Source organism: Cavia porcellus, unplaced genomic scaffold, assembly GCF_034190915.1.
Source record: "Cavia porcellus strain 051 isolate PalLab524CR breed Dunkin Hartley unplaced genomic scaffold, mCavPor4.1 scaffold_37, whole genome shotgun sequence".
NCBI classification, from domain to species: Eukaryota; Metazoa; Chordata; class Mammalia; order Rodentia; family Caviidae; genus Cavia; species Cavia porcellus.
The window spans coordinates 4,734,598-4,756,515 of NW_026947520.1; positions in this window are offsets into that span (position 1 = coordinate 4,734,598).

The following is a 21,918-nucleotide window of genomic DNA, read 5'->3' on the forward strand; positions in this document are numbered from 1 at the left end:
TCTGAAACTGTTCTCTGGCTCCTTGACCTCATAAAAAAGTCACCTTTTCTTTTTCACCTTTTTCCAAGGTATTTATGCTTTGGAAACAGTCAAAACCAAACTTCCCTCATGGAAACAATGAGATTAAAGTATTTTGTACCTATATAAAAGTAAAGAAATAAATATCTAATATAATTCAGCTAGCTGTATGTTCTGAATAATCTTCCAAATGCATCAACTCATTCTTCAACTAATTATGTAAATGAGTTTTTAATCTATGAAAACCCTGACAGTTTTTTAGCGTTTACCTGTTTCAGTTTGACTCCAGCAATTTTTTGGAGATCAAAACCACGTGATTTCCTGTACAGTCCATTCTCTGCCAAGCAGGCATTGGTGTCATCTGGTGAGGAATTCATGGATAAAACAAATGAACTGCTAGAAACACCGAGACTCATGTTATATAGTACTTAGCAAGTGGATGGATGCCTCCTTTATTATCTACCAATTTCACTTATAAGTACTGACTTAGAAAAGTTATGCAGAATATTCACAATGATGTAAAGAGGTGTATAATCATGGTTTCTAAGAAATCACTATAATACCCCTCAATATATTAATATGGTAGCATATGTTGATAAGTTAGCAATATATTTGTTGATAATAACACTTCCATCTACAGGTAAAAAAAAATTACATGCAACAAAATTTTCAGGAAACTTACAGTTATCCTATCTGGAAGTTAATTTTCTGTTGGGGCCTATGCCTAAATATCTAGGCCCCAAAAAAGTGCACAGCAAAGGACCAAAAGAATGAGAAAAGTGGCATTGTCTTTAGGGCATCAGGAAGAGAGAAATCTTCTTCAGAACTCATAACTCTGCTAACCAGCCAGCCACCTGTCACTAGGAAGCCGATATTTAATCAGAACAAGCAAGGATGTGAGTGGACAATGGTAAAAACCTGACCAGGCTCCTGGGAGAGGTTCAAGGAACCCACAGAGCAACAGATGATTCTAATTAAGAAAAACTATCCAAGAAGTCTCCAGGTGGCCTCAGCTTGGCCTATCTTGTTCCTTGCGGTGTCTTCTCATTCTCAGTTCAATCATGCCCAGGCCACACCACAACCCTGCACATGTATTCATCTTCAACCCTTTCCAACATCTCTCTTTTTTTGTTTTTTTTGACTCCCAGGATGGGTGGCCACCTTAACGTGGGGAAGCATTGAGGAGAACTCCAATTTAAACTCATCATAGTCCATCAGTTCATAACAGTAGTCATTTAACAGTATAGCCAGCAATTGTCAGAGGATGTTAGTGATCCTATTTTCCCCCACAGCCAAGCTTTTACATTGCACTATATCGTCAGAGGCCAGACTTTTCTGCAGGTTATCGAAGGCCAAGCAAACATGAGACCTTCATTAACTACTGTCTTAGTTATTTTTTAATTCTTTCTAAGACAAAATACCTGAAGCCCAAGTTGAGAAAGGAAAGGTTTATTTCTTTGGTTTTTGGAGGTTTCAGTCCACACTCAGTTGGCTCCAAGGAAGGATTGCATGGCTGGGCCGCAGTTCATGGCAGCTGCAAACAGCAAGCAGGAACCAGCAAAAAGCAAGACACACTTTCTTCCTGCCATTATATTACATTCTGGCACCACCCCTATGTGAGTGTAGCACTAACACCATCAATCCACATACTACACAATGAACCATCACAAATGCACAATGCAAACTTATGAAGCCTGGGGGACACAGGAATAAACCATGACATTCCACCTCTGGCCCACAGGACTCATGTACATCCGTTATACAAAAGGCATTTAGTTCACTTCCAAGAGTCCCCAATGTCCTATGTTTCAGCATTGCTGAACAGTCCAATTCCCAAGTCTCATCCAAGATCTAAGGCAAACTCTTAACTGTAACCCCTGTACAAATGAAACAGGTTAAACATTTCTCAAATGCAAAGACACAAGGTAAACATTACCATTCCAAAAGTTACAAGACGGGGAATATAAAGCATTTGAAACAAAAGAAGTCCAGCAGGGTGAACATTAAGTCCTAGATTTCCATGTTCAGCATCAAAAGCAATCTGGTTGCAAACTCCAAAAGCCTTGGGTAAATCCACCCCCATGGCACTTCCAGTGATTTTAACTCCTGCAGCTTTTCTCTTAAATCTTCTCTGCTCTCTTTTTACAGCTTCCCTTGAATCATCCACATTCCTGCCTTTTCCAAACTTCTGCATTCTCCACTGCACCTTTGGCTTCACCCTTATCTCTTCACAAATTGCCCTCTCAGGGGCACACTTTTTGGCCTCCCAGGCACTTTGCAATTGAAGTGGAGGCCATCTTGCCTCAGAATTTGAGCATTTTCTTTCCACCTAAAATCAGCACCTTGTGGATACCACCAAGGTTTGCTGCTGACTGGAGCAGTGCCTAGGGTTTTCTGTCTTTTGGCTATAGGGGTCAGTTGACTGGATAGCAGGGCTCTGTTTACCTGATTGTGAGGAAAAGCTTCTTTATGTTGCCACCATTCTGGAACCTCAAGTGGCCTCTGTCACCATTCTGGAACGTGGCACTCTGCAAGTTTTCCCTCTGAGCAAATTCTTTCACTTTTGCAGTGAGGCTGCACAGGGTGGGGACACCCTTCCTATGATACCCCGGGGCCATTTTTCTTATCACTCTGTTTCTCCTCAGGAATCAAAATCTCAACTCTGTCCTTGCAATCCACAGTCTTCCTGGAATTTTCCTTCTGGACAAACTCATAGCATTGTACCTTATCCTGTTGATCTCTTTGCTTTTGATATGTGACATAAATCTGGCTAAAAGACCCTAACAATAGCCAATACACAGCCTCAAGGTTTGATTGCTTTTTAATTTCTTTTTCAAGATTATTCAGTCCATTGCCCTTTGTCCCAGTCTCAGCAAAGTCTCTGGACAGGAGCAAAATGCAGACAAACCTTCTGCCAAGCCACAACACACATCATGTGGAGTCCAACAACCAATGCAGTCCTTCTTCCCAACAGAAACTTCCCAAGCCTGGTTTTTACCATCAGGCCCTCTATCAGCCTTCTGGTCTTCTAAGCTCTGACCAGAATCCCCTCTACAGAACAGCCTAAGCTGCTCCAGCTCTATGCATCCACGCGGCATGTGCAAATCTTTCCAAACTACCCACAAGCCGTTTCCAAAGCCTCTCGAAAAACATTGTCAAGTATAGTCACAGCAAATAACCCCACTCCTAGGTAACAAATTCAGTCTTAATTACTTTTTACTTGTTGCTGAGACAAAATACCTGAAGCCCAATTTGAGAAAGGAAAGGTTTATTTCTTACAGTTTTTGCAGGTTTCAGTTCACACTCAGTTGGCTCCAAGGCAGGCAGGTATGGCTGGGCCACAGTTCAAGGAGGCTGCAAACAGCAAGCAGGAATGAGCAAAAAGCAAGACATACCTTCTTCCTGCCATTGAATTACATCCTGGCTCCAACCACAATGTGGGTTTAGCACTGACACCATCAATCCAAGCACTAGACAATGAACCATCACAAATGCACAATGCAATCGTATGGAGTCTGCGGGACACATGCATAAACCATGACAACTACAGCCAGTTACTTACTTCCTATCAAGGTCACTTAGGTCTTATTAGCAGTTATCTTAGAACCATGCATAACACCTCATGGCTCTTCTGTCAGTGTCAGCAACTTTGAAGAGTCACAGTCATTGCTTGACCTCATTGCTCTCTGTGAAAGCTTGGGAGATTTTTCTCCTGGTGACTCTTCTTAGGCACACCTTGCATTGAAGGTGACTTTCCTCTGTGGTCTCATCATCTTCTTGATGAGACAACCAGGGACTCACTGAATATCTTAGGATGATGTAATCAGAGGTTATTTTATATCCTGGGTCTCTACCACCCTTGAAGGGCTGGGTCCAATATATTGGCTATCCATTTAGCCCATCTGTTTCTCTAAGTTTTGGCTTCCAAACCTTAGCTGTCAAACATCCAAAAGAAGGTTTTGGTAACAATAGAGTATATTAGAGGCAGTAAGTTTAACATTATTATTTTATCTAAACATGAAACAACTTAGTACATTAAATGAATCCTACTTTCTTCTATCCATGGATATTTTAGCATTTGAATGCCTACAGTATTAACAGTTGCATATTTTATATAATATATCAGGAATCAGAACCATACATAGTATTGCATCATGACAATCATGAGATTCTTGTAATAATCTAAATTCCTGTTTTGATATAAAATATCCTTTTTAGTCAATCACCCTTATGTAATACACAAGAAGTTTTTTGTGTATTATTGAACAACTTATTGATCTTTAGTTGAATGTGAATCTCAAAAGTCTTTGTTATCAGCAAAGGTGTACACACGAAATAAAAATCCATTACCATAAGTAATCCCAATTTTACAATCATGGAGTCTTATGCATCCAGAATTATGAATATATGCAATACATCATATAGTTTTTCACAATCAACTGTCATAACTATGTGAAACCTTTATACAGACATCATCAAACCAAAAATATATATTACTTTATTTGATAATGACCAATGTGAACATTTAGGAATATACTTCATAAATTTATTTGAGGTGTCTCCTATAATTCTCTGGAGATCATTGAGATCTCTAATCAATGGACAAAAACTGGTTAAAAATGTTACCAGATAGCTGCTTTCTTATTTATCAATCAGATCTTGGTCCACCAATGTCACTGCTAAGGGACTTTTATTTATTTATCTTTTTAAATTTATTTTTATTTAAATAAAGAAAAAACAAAACAGAAAGCAAGCATAAATAGTACATACTTTGAAAAAAAAGAATAAACAGTAATAAATCATTAGTTTGTGTTTACATATTGTTCTCTTACAAATAATTGTTCAAGATACAAAAGTGGAACATATAAATGGGAATTCAAACAGGGAGACTGCAAATAGTTCTGTTCAACTATCTAATAAAAACTAAGTAATATGGCAATCAATCCTATACACTTACACATGTATGTATTTATCCATATCTTCATTTATGTTGAGTTTAAACAAACCAAAGCAGATTAAAATCCCTGTAATTGTAGATTAATAGCATTGCTTGATTTCACATCATGACACTATGGAATCATTACTGGGTACTGTAGTCCCTTTTTTTTCTCCTTCAAAGTATTTGTTCATTTCATCATATGTCATAAGATAAATTCTTGTAAATTGTTGATAGGTTTTATGGAAGCATGCATCTTAACATGTGTTACTATGCTTTCTATATTAGAGGGAGAAACAGAACAAAGCAGGAAAGAGCAAAACATAATCCTAGAGATACATAAAACTAAAAAGACATATAAAACTGCTGTACAAGGAGTTCTACCATGGTTACTGTGTTGTCTCTTGTTATCATCAGTAAAAAATGACTATATCATCAGATAAAGTATAATTAAATATATCAGTGCATAGCAGTATTAACAGAAATAGAACATTTTAGATAGTGTAGATTTACAAAAACAGATATTAATCAAGTCAGAATGGGTATCGTAGTGAATAATTGCTATTTTCAGTATAGTTGTCTACACTCTGACAATACTATCAACCTAATGGTTTTGAATACAATAGGCAATAACAAGAAGCAATCAAACAAATCAGATTTAACTAAAATCAGTAATGATATAACAGTATAAGTTATAGAGGGATCTGGTTTAAGTTAACAGGAAATTAAAGATGATTACTGTGCTATATCCTGATATTTTTGGGATAGCTGTCTGTGCCCTCAGATCTAGTGCTTGTATAAAAACTGGGATGGAATAAGTTCTCTCTAAACAGAGTGGTACAAGTAATATGGATTTTAATTTCTGATACACTTATAGCAATATCTTCTTCTGTCTTTTTAAAGACTTTTCTTCCCCTTTCACTCCCCCAGGGTGTACTGTGTATTTTTCGGTCTCCCCAACTCCCTTGGTTTTATATTGTGGGGGCAACCTGCTATTTATCTAAGTGTTTCTGAACTTTCTCACTCCTGGCCTTGATCTCTAGTTGTATTTCTTTACTTATTAAAGCCTGTATTTCCAACCTACCCATAAATACTGGTCCAGTTGCCCCTATTACTCTCTCATTCCCTATCATATCGAGTTATATTTTCTGATATTCAATTTTGGTCCAAATACCCTTCTTCAGGTCAATTATACTTCCTATAAATAGCATCTCATTGGCCCTATTTCTTGATCCACTCTGCCTGTGATTCTCTCTTTTTTTCCTTAATTTAGTGTATATAGGACATCTGCATTAAAAATTATATACAACCTTTTCTGTCTCATTTCTGTTGTTCTATGTTTCTGTCATCAGTTGTCTACTTGTCTTCTTGACTTTACTTTTTGCTCCATTCATTGTGGCCTCTCTACCACTGTTCCTGAAATCCTGGTTATTTTCTCTCTCTTTAGAATGTCGTATAGTATTCTCTGTAGGGTTGGATTGGTAGTTGTGAATTCTCCCAGTTCCTCTTTATCTTGGAAGCATCTTGTTTCTCCATTTATTTCTAGGAAAACTTTTCAGGATACATCAATCTGGGCTGTAGGTTATTTTCTTTCAGGACTTGGAATGATTCACTCCATTTTCTTCTCGATTTGATGATTTGGGCCAAGAAGTCTGATGTAATTCTGATGGACTTTCCCTTATAAATAATCTGTTTCTTGTATCTCACAGCTTTTAATATTCTGTTCTTATATTGGATTTCTGGGATCTTGATTATTATATGCCTATGTGTAGTTCTGTTTTGGTTTAGGTGTCTGGAGTTCTGTATGCCTCATACAGCTGAGTATCTTTTCCTTTTCCTATGCTTGGGATGTTTTCCTTATTTTTGTGAATAGACTTTGTAGTTCCTTTGTTTGTACTCCTGCCCCTTCATTCACATTTGTTATTCTTAAGTTATACATCCTTTTGTCATCATCTAGCCTTTGTATTGTTACTACTTGTTTCCTTGTTATATTTAAGAAATTTTCCTTTCATGATCCTACAGTGCAAAATTGTCCTCTAGTTTGGATAATCTACCTTAGTTTCTTGCAATCAATTTTGCCAGCTTGCAAAGGAGTTTTTAAATTCATGGTTCTCTCTTTGAACCAGCTTCCTTTCTTCTATCTTTTCTCTATTTTCCTCATGAAACAATTCTCCCCTTTTTTGTTTTCTTCCCATTTTCCATGTTTTTTCTTGAGGGGTGCTTAGCATTTCTTAAATTATTATATATATATATATATATATATATATATATATATATATCTTGCTTTACTCCGTTAAATACTTCACCTTTCATATTTATCTATGTATTCCTGAAGATATTGCTTTATGTCTACTGGGGCCATGTCTGATATTGCATGTTTGCTGTCCTAATTCTCCTTTGCATTTACCTTTCCTTGATCCAAGTTCTCATGATTGGGTAATGGGAACCCTTTCTTGTTGCTTCCTCTTATTATTTTTGTTCCTTCCATACAGGTGTATATGGGAGGTCCAGGTTCTTTCTTTGTTGGTTACAGTTTGTCTGAAGTGCTGATTGTATTTTCCCACCCAGTGCAGTGTAATACGTAGATACAGGGGACTGGGGATTTAGCTCAGCGGCATAAGCACCTGCCTTGCAAGCAGGTGGCCATGAGTTTGATCCCCGGTACCGATAAAAAAAAAAAAAAAAACTAAGTCAATACGTAGATACAGACCAGGGAAGCCTATTCTGGGCCTGCCCCCTCTGGATTAGTCAGCCTGCTGAAGGCTTCACTGCATTAGGGTGAACGGACAGGCATTGGGACTGGTATAGGCTAGCCTATTGGTTTCAGCCTGAGGCATGACACAGGTCAGGTGCTCCCCATCAATCCCACTTGAGAAGGGAGAAGCTGACTGAAGTCCTTGCAGCCCCTTGTTCTGGCCAATTTGCCCCGTCCCAGAATGTCAACTCTTGGAGCTCTATGGAAGGGGTTTATAACCGTCACTCACTACAGGTCAATGCAGGGTTCCCTACCAGCTCAGCTTGTCAGTTAAGATCACCGACTCCCATCCTCAGTGTGAATGCATCTCCAGTGAGATGAAACTTATGAGTGCAGTTCCATAAATCTTGGCTGCATGAGATCAAGTGTAGTAGTGGCAGCAAGTTCAAGTGGCAGCGCCAAGACTGTAGCTGTTACAGTAGAAGCACTGGGGCTGTATTTTTAAATGGTTTCTCTCAGCTTAATTTGATCCAGGCTTGGGAGGTTCTATCTCCCTCTGCCTGGGTCTCACTATGCTGTATTATTTTTGGAATCTAAGTTGACATCTCAGAGAGTCTCTGTAGCCTGCTGTTACCAAACACCATGTTTTCTCCTCCAGAACTTTGTTTATTAATCCTAATAATATAATTCCTAAATAATGAGACTATAAATCAGTGATGAATAACAACGTATTGCATTCATATACCCAGTCTTTGTGACATTTCAAGCAGCTGGCAACCAATGTGAAATTATGCTTCATAAATTCGCAACCCAAACATATCTTTGATCAAACAATGCAAACTTGGAAAAAGAGAAATGTTACTGAGCTTAAAATGAAAGGAACAGCTGTTCACAGAGTGGACAAATGGACAAACAGACAGATGATCAGTGTGGATTCAAACAAACACAGAAATCAGCACACAACTTGTCGGGGTCTGTGAGAATATTGAAGTTCCCCAAAGGCCATTTATGTACTTGTACTATGCCTCTTTGTTAAACTAGCTGCCCTCTTAAACCCCATGCTCTCAGTGCTGGAACACCTGTTCACCTCAAGCATTCCATGCCCTCAGCATGTTTCCCAGACGTTCTGTGCCACTTGAGCACGCCTGTATGGGTATTTTTCCTTTCTGCTTTATAGGTATGAACAATCACTAACTCAGCAACTCCCAGCAACTGCTTAATAATGGACTGGACAATCAAGCAACTGATATATGGACAGGTTGATAAACATCTTCCAAAATCGCAGTGCACTCAAGCATATCCTTAATCAAGCCAAATTACAATACCTTCTTACAAATTTCAAATCTACAACTATGAATCAACCAGTTGGATTTGCTTTAGACCAACTAGCAGAGATCTTATAAAAAGGATCAAAGGCCTGATTCAGGGAGAGTTGAAATGGTGGAATTGCATTTTGTAGCCTATGATGCCAACTCATTCCGTACAGGGCAAACACAATTAGCAGAAATCTACACAAGACCTTAGCAAAAACACAGAGGATGCCCCTTCCCAAGATCAACAGAGGCATCAGCCCTAGCCCACATGGGTCTTGGGGAGTGTTGTATCATATAAAAGGGTTTGTCAGAGGTATATACTGGCAAGAATGTATTTGAATCAGGGAAGAAAACAGCCTCATTGTGACAGACAGCTGACCTAAAGTAAATAGCACCATGAAGAGAATAGTAAAACCTGTGTAGGAAGTGCATTTTTCTTTTTTAATTATTTAAAGAGAAGAGATATTCTTTTCTTATTTTTTATTTAAAATAGACTAAACAAAACAGAAAACAGGTAGAAAAGATATATGTTTTCAAAGACAAACTAATCTATAAGAAATCACTGGTTGTTTACATATTGTACTCTTACAAATAAGTGTTCAAGAAACAAGAGTGGATTATACAAAGTGGGGACTCACATGATTCCCCATTATGTGGCCTTGAAGCCTCACAAAGTTTTCACTTATTAATTGGAATGGCTTTATTCTGGGATGCTGGATATGTAAATATTTGAAGTTATGGTATATGAAGTTATATTAAAATATTTCAAGGAAAAAGACAGACACTATGGTAACTCCTATTAAGTCGGGTTATTTGTGCTGAAGCACTAGGCTGAAACTGTCATGCTTTGACATGTATTGTTATGTTGTTATGTCCTCTTTTATCTCAATCTCTCCCTTATTCATTAAAAAATATTTAGTTATTTTTTACAATTTTTTAATTAAGGGAAAAAATTAAAAGAAATTAGCAGGATATATTTCAGTAAGTTTTTGATTTCCTATTAGCTTGATTTGAATTCCTGTAATACTCCCACTCTGTTGTTTTGACTGATTAGACTCTGTTCCATTCTGTATGATAGTATCAAGTTTAAGGGTACAAGTAACTAGTTAGAAGGCAATAAGATTCACTAAGATGCCCATTCTGATTTGAATATTATCTCCTTTGGAAGTCCTGTAATGTTTACAATGTTTAGGTTTTACTGGTCTTATTCTCTACTGTTTAGTTCTACTTTATAATACCTAATGAGATAGACAATTCTTTCTAAGGAACAAGAGGCATTATGGTAACAATTGTTGATAACCTTGTACTCAGTTTTTAGGTCATGGGCCATGTCTATCCTTAGTTTTGACTGAGAGCTTTATTTTGCCACATTTGACTTTATTCTCTTACAAAAAAAAGTAATAAGTACTAAGTAGTAATAAAATCCAATATGTGTAAATTGTGTTGTAAAAAAGAGAGGGAAAAAAGTGCTCTAAAGGATGCAACTGCAAGTGTGTTTAGGGGTGTTAAATAGATGACCATATTAATGTTTTTAGTTGGATCATTGAAGACAACTATTTATAGTCTCACTGTTTGAATGTCCACTTTGTATGCTTTGATACTGTGACTTGAGCAACTATCTCTAAGATGATAATGTGTAATCTATTAACTGGTGATTACTTACTGTTTTTTTTTTTTTGTACTTTGTACTACTTGTACCCTTACACCACTTTGTTTTGTTTTGTTTTCTCTTTTTCCTTTTAAATAATTGTTTTTAAAAGTAGGGATTCAAACAGCAAAGGATCAAAATCATGACTGTGCACTTGCAAGGCAGGCATTCATGCCACTGAGCTAATTCTATAGCCGTGTGTTTGCAGAGGGAACAGCAGAGGACAGGAAAAAGGAAAAGTAAGCCTTGGTAAGTGGCAAGATAGTAGTGATTAAATCAATTCTAAGGACTATAGGTGTTCCATGAGAGGGGATAGCATTGATAATGGAAATAAAATATCACCAAGTTAGTGAAGTAAAAGAGAAATATCAGCTCCAAGAGCAAACATGAAAAGGAAAGGTTGTCAATAGTTAAAGAGAGGCTTCGCCATGCATCTCCGATGGGAATAGCAGCAGACACCAAATTGCAGTCAAATCCTTGATTTCCACAAATAACATGACAAGTTTTAGAGGAGACATAAGACAAGACAGTTTAGCTACACATTCAGAAACATTTAGTTGATGGGTAAGAGAGATCACAATTAAATCAACAATATGCCTGTATAAGCAGCATCAATGACATCAGGAATCACAAAAGTGGCTATTTTTGATGCATGTGAACAGGAAAGAACCAGGCCAGCTGTCCCAGGAGGTAGGGGATCATGAAAAGTAGTAGGGACCTTATAAAACTTACCAAGGATTTCCAAAGTAGTGTCAGGTTTCATAGAAATGTCTTTCAAAGCATTTTTGTAGTCTGGGTTTGAATTTTTGTATGTTAATTGAGTTCACATAGGTATATAGTGCTATCATAACTATTTTTGGGAACTCAGGTTGTGCATCCTACATTTTTCTTCACATCAGAACATCAGTAAAAGACTTGAGAGACTTTCAAATTATTTTCCAATGAAAAATTACTGCCTCTGTGAGTGCATCCTTTAGTGACAATTTAGGTACACAGAGGCCAGACAGCATAGGTTGCAAAGGCTCATGTTCAGGTGACTGGCAGCACCATGCAGGTTCCTAACACACCTACTTCTTGCCATGCAACACACAATGTAATGGCTTGATATTGCTGGAGAAGCTATCAACAGTCCTGAAAATCAAGCTATTGATATAGCTGGGTTTCTCTCCAAGTGAAAAATGACATATAACATTAGGCAACTAAAGAAATTTCTCTTGTCTCAAAAAGTCACATCTTATCCTTTCCCATCTGTTATAGTCAGGGTTTGTGAGGAAAGAGACTTAACATGGAACTTATAATTGATAAGATAATTTAAAAATATTTATCCCAGAATGTCAGATTTAGAGAAATGTAGAGCTTTTGAGATACTAGAGACCAAAAAATCCAACTGAGTACTTGAATGCTATGACAATATCCAGCACAAGTACAGCTGAAGAATTCGAGCCCATGGCAAGGACAATCAAAAGTTTACCTGGAGACTTAGAGGCACTTACAACGTGTCATGAACGTCTCTGTTAAGGTAGTACACTAGGAAGGCTCAGAGTTCAGTGTTGGAAGCTAGAATCTCTGTTCCTTTGGTCACAGAATCTATGCCACAAAGTTGAGTGATCATTACTGGAGCCAAGCCGTGAAGCTCAAGATAAAAGCCAGAGATCTGCAAAAGAGAACAGTAGCCATGCAAAACAATAATGAGGACCTGAGCTTCTTTGATGATGATGATGATGATGGCTGAGTTCATATCTGGAAAACCAGTGCTACAAGCTTCTCCATGAGAATCAGCATCCCAGCTCCTTTCCCTCTAGTTCTCCCTTAATGCTATTTTAAACAATCCATCAATGGATATTCTGTCCCAAAACCATGAAGACTTCATTCACTGGGTAATCCAAGTTGACCATTACTAAGCAGGCCACAGCACCAGAGAAATTCTTTAGATACTTAATATCCAAACAGGCTTTATATCACTTCATATATTCAAGTTGTCATCTGGTCACTTCACATAAACAACAGTGAGAAAAACTTAGGCTCATTCTAATGTAATAATCAGGAACACAAACCTTCACAAAGTGGTCTTCACATCTGCTTTGACAAACCTCTCACTGGAAATATGTGATATGTTTCTATCTGTGTGTCCCACACACTACATAACTGTGGGCATTAGAATGAAACTATAGTCAGGGTCATTGACCCTCTGATTATCCATGGAAATTTAAAAAAATATTTTCTAAGGAATGTATAAAAAGAAACAGTTATGTACACCTATGTTTCACTGCAGTACACTGAAAGCACTGAACCCAGGAGACAATGTCACGAGGCTGGTGACAGCTCAACAAGGCCGAGGGTTCTCCAGATGCTGGAGGTAAAAAAGTGGAAATACTTTAACAATAAAACAGTTGAAGTAAAATATACTGAATACACCGAATATACCAAATCTAAACCAGGCCTGGTTGCTCGTGCATGGAGCCCATTACTTGAGACACTGAGGAAGGAGACTTGTTGAGACCACTCTGGGTTATAAAGTGATCTCAAAGCCAGCCTGAACTTCATAGCAACATGCTTACACAAAAAGATAAATATATCAAATCTAATGAACATAATAGTGTACTAATGATTGCCTTGTGACATTAGTATGACTATCATGTTTATATTGACCTATAATCTACTAGGAAAACCTAACTTACAGCCCATTTCACTGTAAAATATCACACCATTTACCAAATGGATACACAGGTGAGTATTTATTGTTCATCATTGATATTTGGTGGTGATGGAGCAGTGCTTGCTGCTGCTCTCCACAGAAAAATGACTATTGCTGCAGTAACAGGAATCTGCATGCATCACTGCAATATGTCCTTAATGCTTTGAGGAAGAGACCCACTAAAGGAAGCACTGCACTAATGAGAATTACTGATTTTAGTCTTTTGAATACTTTAGAAACTGACTTCGGTAGTAGTTGAACTACTTACCTACATTTCCACCAACAAGGTTAAATAGTTTCTTTACTCCTGCAGTCTCATGTACGTTCCTTAGATCTTGTGGTGATTTGTTTTCTCTGCAATGAGATGATGTCCCTATTTGAATTTCTCTATTGTGCAAAAATGCTCAATAGTTCTTCAGGTATTTCTTGGCAAATTGTACATATGCTGAAAAATGTGTGTTCCTTTCACGTTCCTATGGGTTTTACAGGTTAGCTCTCAGGGAGGAACAGGTAAAATTTCTCTGATTCTGTAGTTTATTTAATCATTTTAATTTTTTGTGGCTTCTATGTTTATGCAGGAGGATTAAAATCTTACAAAGTCCTTTTTGCTTGTTTTGTCACCCTATCTTATTTTCGACACAAAACAGCAGCAATAGCATTAAGAAAAAATGTTTTTAATGCCTCTACATTCAGAACATGGAATGCCTGGCTCTTTCATGTTTCACTATGTTTTACTCTAATAGAGGCATATTTGAAAGTGCTGCACAAATTATGATAAAAAGTACATTTCCTGAGTAAAAGAAAAATCACAATTTGCAGTAGTGTTTCTTTTGTTCTGTCATACATTTTTATTTTTGACCTCAACTTACTTGTTTCCTTAAACTTCAAATGCAGGGATAAAAACAACTGCTTCACACTCTGCTAAATCATCTAGCAGTGGCCACCCAAAGTCAGCTTCAAAGCCATGATCATCCCATCTCATTCTCTCCTGATGCTGGGACTAAAGAAATCACCATTAGCCAATCTTTATAGGTAACTCCTTATCAACGCAATTATGTAAACACAAAATGATCAAAAATTGCATAATTTTTCTTAGTTTTTATAAAATAATGAGTAATATAAAAGTGACACTTCTACTATACTCAATACAAGAATGAATGGATTAAATTGACAACTGCCTCAATGATGCTCAGGATGGTCACTGCATAAACAAATGGACTTCCCAAGTGATTCTTGGGGATAACTGCTAGGTGGCCAAGTGATTAAAGGACAACTATTGATGTGTATTTGTGAGTATTAAAAAATGTTGACGCTGGGGAGGAAAGGGAGGAGATCTAAAGCATTAAGCAACATCTGCAGAACTTGAATATATATTTTGAAACAGGGTCACACTAATTGTGTAGGTTAGACTCAAATTCCTCTTCCACTAATTTAAGCTCTGTTAGGTACTAGGATTAGAAGCATGCATCAACAAAACCAGCAACATTTACTTTCATGATGAAATGAGAAAATGCATGTACTCAGGATATATGTATTATAGTTTCAGTCTTCTATTATTAGCTGTAATACAAACTCCAAATTTTCCCATTGATGGTAAGCAGAAATGTGCTTTAGAGAAGCTGGCCACATGCTGTAGTACATACAGGCTGACAATGTACTTTACAGGGTCTTTTACTTTATGAAGTATGTCAGGTACTTCAGGTACAAAATAGATATAGTTTTAGTGGTGATTACACAACAGGTGAGCAATGTATTCTTCCAAGGATAATTGAGACTTGGGTGAGCTGTCTTCACTGGATTAAGGGTATTTAATAAAATGCTCACTTGTGTTTTCATGATGCCACATTTGTTAAAAACATAATTCCATTGGAACCTAATCAGATTTTGAATTCAACAACACTGCATTAAACATTTTACAAATTACATGATTGTTAAAATGGACGTGAAAACCACAGGCCACAGGAAAACAACTGGGACTCATGGCCCAGTGTATGTGTTTAAAGATAATCGCCACACACCACAAACATCAGGCACTGGTCCTTATAAATAAAGAGATATGTCATTGTATAAATTCACAATTCAGTAAAACAGAACACAATCTGAATCTTAATTTAGTAAATTTACTTTTTACTGTGTTGACAGCTCAAAATTTAGGTTTCCCTTCGTGCCATTACTTCAGTGTTTTAGGAAAAAGCTGTAATAGTTACAAAATATATAATGCATTCACAGCATCAAGGAATAAAATAAAAGCATTTTCATGATACATCCAATAGCAATGTTTTCCCCCAAAACAACTCCACATTTAAGAAAAATTGGTTTCAAAGTATGGTTACTCATAAATCATGCCAAATTTTATAATTTCTGGAGATATTAATATATTTTGTGATGTGCCATTGGAGACAAGTTATGGTTCTGTCAGTATGGGGCAATCAGAAATTCACAGTAGTATGGTTTACTTTGGTACATTTAGGGAAACATTACTAGCAAAGTAAAGATGCAATATAAACATAACAGGTAAAATTCTGATGGATAGAAAAAGAACAGTTTAGTTAAATGACAAATATTGGCACCACTGAGACAGAAAATCAGGCAACATAATGTATATGATATGATGTCCAGTGATGTTAGGGAATCAGCAGATATCTTGTCTCCTCACAACATGGAAAACATAACATTCATTAACGTGCAAGTTATATGAAAAGAACACAACTTTGTCAAAACCACATACTCCGAGCCTTATAAGTGTATATCTTAATGCCAAATATTGCTTCCACTTCAGAAACATCATTTATGAAAGAGAAAATGAAGCATGTGCATGAAAAGATTAAAGCAAATGCACTGTTAAAATTACAATTCACCAAAAAATGTGACTAGACTAATTAATAGTATTGCTCAATTTTATATCACAATGCTACAGAATTTGCATTGGGTTTCTTAGTGTCTCTTCTTCAGAGTATCTGTTCATGACATCGTGTATTATATAATTTGTTTTCATAAATAGGTTAGAAATTCTTCCCAGGTATGAATCTCTATGTATATATCAATCCTTTCTGTATTATAGGGAAAAACAGATCAAAACAAGACAACAAAACAAATTCGTATAAAATCATGATATGAAAAAGACATATAAGACCACAATATTGGGTGATGTACAGTATTTACTATGCTTTCTCGTTATTATCAATAGAATTTTCCACACTATCAAGCATTATATAGTGAAGCATAAGATTGCATAGTTTTATAAAAACAACTTTGAAGACATTGTATGATGTGAAAGCAGTTAATAATCAAACCTGGAATAGATATCTTTTATTTATTTATTTTTTTGCTAATGGGGATCAAACTCATGATCTCACACTTGTCAGACAGGTGCTAAAGCCACTGATCTAAGTCCCCAGGCCCCCAGTGCATATCTTTTACATCTTGTCATCTTCAGAGTAGTTGCCTCTACTCTTAGACTTGATACCAGCAAGCATACCAAATGTGAATAAAATCAGTCAAGGCCAAATAGCATTCAGACAAACCAGCTTCAAATAAGATCAGTCATAGTAAGACCATGTAAGTAATATAGGGTTTCAGTTTAAGTTAATAAGAAATTAAGGATAGTTACCATGGTATAACCTGATATTTTTGGGTTATATGTCTGTGCCCTCAAATCAAATATGAATAGACAGACCAGAACAAAATACAATCACACTAAACAGACCAATAAGAGTACTGTAGCTTTTAAATCCTGATACAGTTTTAACAATGCCCTCTGCCTTCTTTTTTTAGGCAATTCCTCACCTTTCTCCTTCTCAGGATACTATTATTCACTGTTCAGAGTGATAATAATTGTCATGGTTTTTGTCTGTGTCCCCCAGGCCTCATAAATTTGAATTGTGCATTTGTTATTCGTTCAGTGTCTAGTGCTTGGATTGATGGTGTCAGTGCTCCACCCACAAAGGGGTGGAGCCAGGATGTGATGTAATGGCAGGAAGGTGTCTCTTTCTCTTTTCTGGTGTGAGCTTGCTGTTGGCAGCTGCCATCAACTGTGGTCCAGTCATGCCCGCCTGTCTTGGAGCCAACTAAGTGTGGACTGAAACCTCGAACAACTTTATGAAATAAACCTTTTCTTTCCCAACTTTGGGCTTCAGGTATTTTGTCTCAGCAACGAGTAAAATGTAACTAAGATAGTAGTCTAGTCTAGTATGTTGAATTTCAGCATACATAAAGATAAAGACAGCTACTACAAAGGAAAGAGAGACATTATGGTAGTCATTATTGACTTCCCCAAAATCAGTCTTGAGGGCCGAAAAAGCCTGCATCATCCTGTAATTATTTGATTAGTTCTATAATGTTCAGTATACATTCAATGTATGTGAAGATGGGAACAACAATTTAAAAGAAAACTAGAGACAGTAAGATAAACAGTGAACATCTCCAGTGGGCTTGCATTGTAATCTGTGTTTCTTTAACTTGTTTTCTTATGAACTGTTCTATACTGGTTTGTCATGTTTAATCTTACCCTGTTTAAGATTAAAAAATAAGTATGTAGGACAAATAAGCATATTACTAAGTTTTTATTGAATCATTGAGCAGAACTGTTTACAGTGTCATTATTTGAATGCCACTTTGTATGCTTTAAATTTTTCACTTGAACAACTATTTCTAAGATGACAATATGTAACTTATCAACTGGTGATTTCTTATTGTTTATATTTTTTAAATTCTGTGTTATTTCTACCTTTTTTGTGTTTTTTCTCTTTAAATAAAAAACATTACAGTTCACCAAAAATATGAAAATTAAGTTTTAAAGTCAAAACATTAAGTACATAGATACTGTTTTGCATTAAGAACTGGTGGTCAACTTAACGTCAGCTGGATTACATCAGCATGGCATTGAGCAAAGATGTTCCACCTGAGGAAAGTTGCCAGGATAAATACGTGGAGAAGAAGGGAGGAGATAAGGGTTGAGGCATTAAGGAAGCATTGTGAGTTGTCCTATGATTTGCTGTCTGAACTGTTGGTTCTCCTGAAGAAGGCTTGGTCCGCACATTGAGCATTGCTTCTTGGCTGGGAAGGACTTGGATGGGAAAACATGTGCTGCTTGGTCTCCAGAATGAGCTCATTACACTGCTTCCGGGCATGTACTCAACTGTGCTTCTCATTGGAGGAGCTCCGGGCCTCCGTGTCACTGAGCATAGCTGTGGTGCCTTTCAGGAATGACCTGTTCTTTGTTGTGAGTGTGACTTCTCAGCTCTAGCGTAGAACACTCATCCCACTAGCAGAGCTCCATCATCCAGCTGGCATAGACTTTCTAGCTTCCACTGCTGACCCTTGAGTCTTTCCAAAATGGATCCATAAAAGAGACTCCATGAGTCCTTCTTGTGTGCTCTGGACCTCCAGTTGGACTAATAGTAGGCATTGTCCTGAGCTCTGGATTTTTATCTGGACTCATGTGGGACATTGCTGTGGGGTTTAGGCTCTTGACTAAATAATCTATGTCTTTGGTGTTGCGGATAGACTTCCTGCAGTTTCCTGTGTTAACTCCTGGTGACTATTATAAAAATAATATTATAAACATTTGTCTTGATCCAATTTTTCTCTGTGCACACCCCTGACTACAACAGTCACTATCCATACTTGAAAGTGAAAAGCACATTTCAGTTTAACATGTTTAATTACAAGATGCCATGTTGAAGCACAAAGACAATTTAAACAATCTAGAGCGGTACAAGTGATTAACTGAAAACCATATAAGATGTGCACTTGAGGAGAGCTCCACCTCATATTTGTCCTTTCTGGAAAATTTGTGATTATTTCTTCAGGTCTCCTAGGGATTTTTAAAGTAAACTTAGATTTAAACTGTCTGACCAGTGACAATTTTAATAGGTATTTAACAACAAATATGGATTGCTAATATATCGCACATTGCTAATTCACATAGGATCTCAGCCTAGTGAGATCTTTCAGATATGTAACAATGACCATGTGTGCTGAGAGGATTCCCATAACACATAGGATTTATCTCTTGTGTGAGTTTCTTCATGTAAGTGAAATACATGGCTCTGGCTGTTGAAAGTGTCTCCACTTGCTTACATAGCCAGTGGTTCTTCGCAGTGTGAATTCTTTCACATGTTTTGCAATGACTGTATGCATTAAAAGCTTGCCACATTGTTATATACATAGTGATTCTCACCAGTGTGAAGTCATTGATGTCTTTTAAAATATCCATGTGTGGTGAAAGCTTTCCCACGTTCTTCACATACACAGGGTTTCTCAACAGTGGAAATTTTTTCATGTATTGGACAATGAGCATTTCTGCTGAAACCTTTCTCACATTCCTTACATATATAATTTTTCTACCCAGTGTGAAGAATTCATGCATTATGCAATATGTACATGTGCTCAAACCATTCTCATGATGCTTATATACACTGGATTTATCTTGAGTGTGAACTTTCATGTTGCTTACAATGTCCATGTTGGGTAAAAACTTTCCCACATTGTTTACCCATGTAGGGTTTCTCTCCAGTATGAATTCTTTCATGTTGCTTACAATTTCCAGGTTGGGTGAAACCTTTTCCACATTGCTTACAGACATAGCATTTCTGTCCAGTGTGAATTCTTTAATGATTCTTACATTGTCCATGTGTGGTAAAAGCTTTCCCACATTGCTTACATACATAAGGATTCTCTCCAGTGTGAATTCTTTCATGTTTCTCACAATTTCCATCTGTGGTAAAAGCTTTTCCCCGTTGCTTGCATACATAGGGTTTCTTTCCTGTGTGAGTTATTTCATGTCCCTTGCACTGTCTATGTGTGGGAAAACCTATACCACATTGTTATATACATAGGGTTTCTCTCCAGTGTGAGTTCTTTCATGTTGTTTATACCCTCCAAGTGTGGTAGAAGGTTTCCCACAGTCCTTACATACGTAAGGTTTCTCTCCAGTGTGAATTCTATCATGTTGCTCATTATTTCCATGTTGGGTGAAACCTTTTCCACATTGCTTATATACATAGGGTTTCTCTCCAGTGTGAATTCTTTCATGTATTTGACAATGAATGTTAGTGCTAAAAGCTTTCCCACATTTCTTACATATATACGATTTCTGCCTAATGTGAAAGTTTTCATGGATTACACAATGAATACATGTGCTGAAAGCTTTCTCATAGTGCTTACATTTATATCGTTTTTCTCCAGAGTGAAGACTTTCATGTACTTAACAATATGTACACGTTGTAAAAGATTTCCCACACTCCTTACATATGTAGGGTCTCTCTCCTCTGTGAATTCTTCCATGTTTCTTACAAATTCCATGTGAGGTTAAAGCTTTCCTGCATTGCTTGCATACATAGGGTTTCCCTCCACTGCAATATTTTTTATGGATCTGAACATTGTGGTGTGTTTCTGTTTCTTTCACATTCCAATTACCTTCTGCAGTACCAAGGAATACATCTTTACACTGATTCCAAGATGTATGTCCATAAGATTTCCCTAGCTTGTCATTTCTGTACAGAAAAAAATCACATATAGGATTGATAAACATATTACTAAGATTTTGTTGGACAGTTGAACAAAACTGTGTGCAGTCTCGCTGTTTGAATCCCCACTTCATATGTTTCACTTTTGTATCTTGATTAACTATTTCTATGAGCACCATATGAAATCATCAACTAGTTATTCCTTACCATTTATTTTCACTTTGAAAATAGCATTATTTCTACTTACTTTGTTTTGTTTAGTCTTTCCTTACATAAAATTTTAAAAAATCACAGTGAAATGGATCTCTGTTAATGACTCCATTAACATCAAGTTCTGCTTTTAATGCCTGCTAAAAAATTCTGACAATTAAGCAACAGAATGGCCTTGTAAGATATGTTGAAAACAACCATTCCCAAAACATTAGTTCACATTTGGAAATCTTAAAATTTGGTACCTTTTGAAATGCAGATTATTTAGCTTCACTTTGGACATTGGTATATATGTGTATCACAGACAAATCATTTCTCAATCACAGTCTCCCTTCTGTCCTTAACCTATAATTCCCTTTTCCAAACAGTCAGTGTTAATTTTCTCTATCAACCCTCTTTCATTTCATTCCACAATTAATATTTTGGTTTCTCATCTAAGAGAAACCCTGTGACCTTTTAGGCTTTATATCTGAGCTATTTCACTGAATTGATGGGAGAAAGACTCACACATTTCTCATTGCAAATGACATTATATTATTTATTTATTGACATTATATAACATGTTTTTGTTTTCCATGCTGGGAATGAACAACAGGTATTAGCATAAAATCTCTAGCTTTTATATTTATTTTAAGAGATTTTTACTGATTATTAAGCTGTGAAGTATGAACTTGAATTTGCCATTCTGCAAAATCTGATTCCTACGGTGCTGGGTTTATAAGAATGCACAGTCACAGAGAGCCTATTAACATTTTCCTTCTCCACAAATCCAGTTATAGACTGCTAAGCTGCTTCAAGGCCTGATCTCTTATAACTTGATCTGCTTTGTATAAGAGTAAGCATGTATCTGTATTTTAAGTGGATTTTGAGTTTTTAAAAATATATCCAGGACAAGTATGATGGGATTAACCTCTAGAGATAACTGTATAATGAT